Raw genomic sequence first — 6,166 nt, 5'->3', positions numbered from 1 at the left:
AGGCCAATTGTGATGCCCTACTGCTGATTTACTGTGATCAGCTAACAGCACAAACTGGGAACTGAAGCTGGCACCTTTCTGGTTTGTATGTCTTGTTACCAAAGCAAGCAGTACATTTACTGACTAGGCCATCAGGGAGTAGTAGATCCCTATTTCAAAGTAAGGGCAGAATTTTAACAGTGAAAAACGGGTGGGTTGGGGTTGGGGGGGGTGGCATTGAAAATCGCAACAATTTCAGACATGTCCCCAACCCACCCATTTCCAGTTTTCACTGGGGCAGGACGAGGGGCAGGCAGCCAACCCGCTCTTAGGAGCCTAAAACCTTTCAGGGAGGCTGCGGGCCTCCATTTTTGCAGGTTTTGCAATTTCAACGCCTGGGGGCTGGGATTCCCAGGCCTTCTCCTTCACGTCATGCGAAAGAGGGTGAGAAGGTCTGAAACTGCAAGCAAGTGCCTTTCTGGCACAGCTTGTGGACCCGGAGGAGCAGGAGTGCCTCCTCCAGGCCCAACAAGCCTACCTGCAGCGACCCCCCAATGATCGCGGACTCACCTCCCAATCTCCAATGCCGCCACAATGATTGCGGACCCCCGCGATGACCCCCGATCCTGATGCTCCCCCCTAACTGACTCCCGATCCCTCCCCCCATGACTGACACCTTCATGAGCAACAGGAATCAATGACCTGTCAATATGCAATTTGATTTTCCCCTCAGCTTGCCTAAACTGTTGAATACTTGAGAGAATTCACTGAAAATACAATCCTCCATTGTTGGTACAGTATATTGATGCTACATACTGCCGAAGGGAGACTAATGAGTTGTAGTGCTTGAACAGGGCTTTCCCTTCACAACAAGCACATCAGCTGAGACTGGTTTCTTGCCAGACTTAATGTGAGCAAAAAATTTATGAAGCACTGGGATAGGTGATTTTTACCAAATGCAATTAACCTCATCTGCGGATAGTGGAGCTTCATTTGAGAATCAGAACTAGCAACTTTGGACTGGTGACTGGATTCATCAAAACCTTTCCATTGATACCGAGGATCAATAATGATTAGGACTGGTACATTTTGAAAATAAACTATTGGCATTTGCTCATTGCTGATCACCGAATTGATGGTATGCTATTCTGAAATGACGAATAAATGTGGTATCATCTCCAGAAGTGCACACAGCAGGTTCTGGTTCAGTAACTAACTGCATATTGTGTTGTTTTGACTGCCTATATTTTTTGTTGCTATGTACCTGGGCCATCATTTTTTATTGGATGTTTTTGTGGAGGTCTATGGTTGGATGACTAACAGCATCGGGAGAAGTGATTTTATTTCCCTCATGCATGATGTTCTTTACCCTTTGCAGGTCAATCACTGGAATGGGGATATTTTTTACTCCAAGCTCATCCATGGTTTACTCTTTCTCCAGGGCTCGGCAGTGCAAAATTTCAGATGAGCATCATTATTTAATCTGTAGTTTGATTTCACCATTTACAGTGAAATTATATTTTGTTGCTTGCCGAGGTAATCATATGCAAAAGCGATTTGCAGATTTATTCTTACGTTGTTCAGCCTGTTGAAATCTGACTGATTCTTAACTTGTATTTTGCTTGAAAGTGAAATTATCATTGAGGACTTTCTCAGCCCTATCATGGTCTGCACTATTTCCAGTATTAGACAATGTGTCGAACATATCTTGCAAATGTTCTCTCTCATAGTGCAAATGTAAAACTCTCTTTTGCATAATATTGGGGATAGTAAAACCTGTTTAAGGCATATTCAAACTTTTTCACCATTTCTCTCACCTTCAAGGGACTGATGTAAGGTTACCATGTAGATTGAATGGGAGCAAACAAGGCAAAGCTGATGCCTCATTACTAGCAGAACTATATTGTTAGTCAGATGAATATAGATACATATGGTTATTGAGGCATTCCAGACATACACAGGCCAAAAGCTAAACAAAGCATGAATAATCTACAGGAGTTAATTAAGCATATTTGTTCCTCCTGAGCATCCTAAATTATCCACGAGCCTTTTAATAGTATTCTTGAACATTTTCATGGCCAAATTGTCATGTTTGTCTTTATAAACACTGTTTATTTGCAGGAATGGTCTTTAGGGATAATTATTCAACTTTGTCCTTCCAACCGGGAGCCTTGCCCATTAGAGCCACATATCAGAAATTCAGTTGTGCGCTGCACAAGATTTTTCAACCTCTTTCACTCTCTGAATATGCAGCTCCAGATTATCCAAATCAGTTCTACCTTCTCAGACAGCTATCACGATGCCTTAATTTTAAGGCAGGCAGTCAGTCCATGGTCCCACAATATTTGAGGCAAGCCTCAGGGAGGTTCCTGGCCACTTAAATCTATCTACTTGAGCCACATGATGCCTCTGCATTCCCCAGGATACTAATTGAACACAGGTATAATGAGGTGCATGCATCCACCAGCGCATTCATTGAACACACTACCAGCACATTGAAGCAGCATTTTTGGTGTTTGGGTAGATCTGAGGGCCATTTCAATATAACCTGGCTAGAGTTTCAAACATAGTGGTAGTGTGCTGCATGCTGCACAACTTCGCCTTGCTAAGAGTCTTCATCATGGAGGACCCAGAACTGCTAAAACTAGTTACTGAAACATAAAAGATGAAAGGAAAGATGAAAGAAATTAACCAAATGATAAAAGTGTGAGAGAGACAGAAGACTCATTAACTTAATACAATTATGTCAATTTGAATCTATCTTGTAATCTGTCATTCTTTAATTGTGCAGAAAAGAATCTGATTAGACACAGTTCTTAGGTATAACTAAATAGATATAGCAGATAAGAAAAAAAATAATAAATGCTGGAAACGTGAAATAAAAACAGAAACTGCAACAAATACATAGCAATTCAGTCAGCATGTATAAAGATTTTTTAAAAAGTTAATGATTTGGGTGTGTACCCTTTCTCAGGTGAAGTTCTGTTGGAGTATATACCCGAAACATTAACTTGTCCTTTCTCTTTACAGCTGCTGACTGAACTCTCGAGTATTCCCAGCATTTTCTGCTTTTATTTTAAAGCAACTAGCAGTTGCTTGATTGTAAATATATCCGAAAAAAGTTATAATGGTCAATTACGGAGCTCACCAGGATCCTCTTGTACCTGTCTACCTGACTACATGAGTTTCCACTGATTTCCCTATAATAAAGATTTAACAGTCTTTACCAAACTTTTTCTTGGAGTGAGGTCTAACTTTTGCATGTGAGCAAGATTATAGGGTAAAATCACTGATCCCGTACTTCCAGGAGAGAGCCACGCTCAAACAGAATGCAGGCCAGAGAATCAGCACCACACCATGGTGTTGCAGCTCTATTTCTGACCTGGGCTCCCTTTAAGAACAGCTCCCTGCTGGGAACTCAGGATTGCTGAATTTAATCATCTGAGTAGAAGGAAAATGAAAGAAAAATCCATTAAACTTAACGCACTGAAAAAAATTTCATAGAGAAATATTCCCTTAGTTGTCATGAATGCTGTGCATATACTTTTATTTAATTGTATAAATCGAGTTTCATTATTTTTTTAACCAGTTTTGTAATGAAGACATTAAAGCACTCTTTATAGTCTTGTGAAAACCACATGTACTATAACAACCCCTTTCTTACTGACTTAGGTATTAATATCTGATGCCAGTCTATTAAAGCACCTATTTAATTGATCTCTCATAGTACTCATTCTCATCCCTAGTAGTCGAATCGATATCTGTCTGAAGAATTTGAATATTGAAGCCTGCTTAAATGCAAATTGTTTTTGCCAACTAAAAATATACATTAAACTGGCAAAGCGCTTAACTAATTAGCCATGAACTTGAACGTTCTTAAGTTTTGTGAATCTTTCTGTTCAACTATACATCGTCTGCTCACCAGTACATGAAATATTTTGAACAAGAGATAGAGATCATCTCTTAATAGTGAATTGAGAATTGTCCTGCATGAACAGAACAATTGACTTGTTTTATTCTTGGAGAATTGTGAATAACGACAGTTTTATAGTATCATATTGGGCCCTTTCTTAAAATCAAAAGCTGTATTAAAAATCAGCAACAGTCACAACATATGAAATTTTAAAAAGCAGCTGCATTAGCCTTGTGGAACAGATCATCTGGCTTCAACAGATGGAGTTCATTGTCAAGAATATCAAGCAATATCAGGCACATTTGCCTGAGGAAGGAGAAAATCTCCGAAAGCTTGTGAATTTAAAATAAAATTGCTGGACTATAACTTGGTGTTGTAAAATTGTTTACAATTGTCAACCCCAGTCCATCACCGGCATCTCCACATCAAGAATATCAAGAAAATAGAAACAATAACATAAAAAAGTACATCTCAGATATAAAGTTAATAGAGCTCGAATAGTAGCTTCAGTGATTAGAATTTAATGTGACAGTGCCTTTATGTGGAGCAGTATACTCTTGAATTTAACTTGGTCTACATTTAAAACAGGATGGCAACAAAGTAGCTTTAGTACCCGCTGTTCGGGCAATGGTCCAGAAGCATCTTTCAGGCTTATCAGCATCTCAGATGGGCATATCTACAATGATGAACTCTGATTGCTTTGTATTACAAGATATGAAGTATTTTGTCTGCATGGGATAATACGTTGATGATGCAAGAATCTGTGTATTTAGGTGATTGACTGGCCCAATAGAAGATGTGGAAATTTGTACTCGTAAACAGGACACGCATTAAAGCAGTGTGCATTTAACCAGAAAATTTTACATTTAGATAATGGCAAAAATATTGGGATTCTGAAAATTATGTATTTAACAGGTATGTGCATTCAGTTGATCAGAACTTAAGTGGTCTTCACTGTGTCAATATATTAAAGTGAATGATCTATATTCCTATCTATTATTTTGTTATTTTAAACTTATACCATGCATGAACTCTGAAATAATTATACCTCCACATGGTTTTGACAACTGTACACAGCAACAGCAATCACAACCTCAAAGTATTAAGCAAATCTGTTACTTGGCTGAGTATACTGAACTTTAAAAAATATTTTATAACTTTCCCCTCACCTCTTCTGAAGGCACAAATTCATTCTGGGTATTGTGCCATGTGTGGTGTGCCCAAGTAACTATTCCTCACATATCAGCCAAGATATTAAGTGTCAGTTAGCTATTTGCTTGATTTGGGGGAGGAATCACTCCCAAACCTCATCATGTCCTCACCCAACATCCACACATAAGCACTTACCAGCTGGAGTTGCTAGATAAAGATCAGAAGTAGGAACCCTGGATGATATTTTTCCCCACTCCTTAAACAGGGATGTTAGACCAAAAAACACACAAAACCATCAAAAAAACATACAATCCAGCACCAAACAAACCAACTAGAATGATAATCTAAGATGTACTTTTTTATGTTTTTGTTTCTATTTTCTTGATATTCTTGACAATGAACTCCATCTGTTGAAGCCAGATGATCTGTTCCACAAGGCTAATGCAGCTGCTTTTTAAAATTTCATATGTCGTGTAATGAGTCTGAGCTGCTAATGCATCCATCCCAGCCCAAACAGATAACTGTTACAAAGCACCGACTAGTTGACAGTGCTACATAAGTAGATGCAGTGGGCAAAAGAACCTACAAGCTACTACCCATTAAACCACTTCTCAAACAGTCCAAATGTAAGATATGTGTCAATGGATCCTCTCAACATCTGCGCAATATTTGAGTTTCTTCTAGGGTCCAGATACAGATGCATAACCAACATATTTTAAGTAATGACACAAAGCAATAAGCTGAAAATGCTATCAGTTTTATCCAGATGATTTGCAATGTCACTAATGGCTGCAGAACTTAAATCTTAAAGAAATATCCTACTGTTTTCCAAGGTATTGATAAACTGAAGATGACCTGCACAGAGATGAAATAGTGAACCTTATTGTGCAGGCCCATGGACACATCCCTTTCCACTTGCACAAGTTGGTTGAAAAAGAAGGGGTAAATCCTGACATTATTGAGAAAGTAGAAGGCCCAACATCTTGGGTTTCACCTAATTGCTGTGGTATTGAAGCTGAAGCTTTCTGGCAAGTTCAGTCCATCCAATCAATCAAGCTTGAGAGGCACAGTACTCTTGATTGCAAATCTAAATGACATTAAAGGCTTCTCCACTATTGTCTA

This window comes from Heptranchias perlo, chromosome 27, assembly GCF_035084215.1.
Source record: "Heptranchias perlo isolate sHepPer1 chromosome 27, sHepPer1.hap1, whole genome shotgun sequence".
In the NCBI taxonomy this organism is placed as follows: domain Eukaryota; kingdom Metazoa; phylum Chordata; class Chondrichthyes; order Hexanchiformes; family Hexanchidae; genus Heptranchias; species Heptranchias perlo.
Note: the sequence above shows the minus strand (reverse complement) of the source record.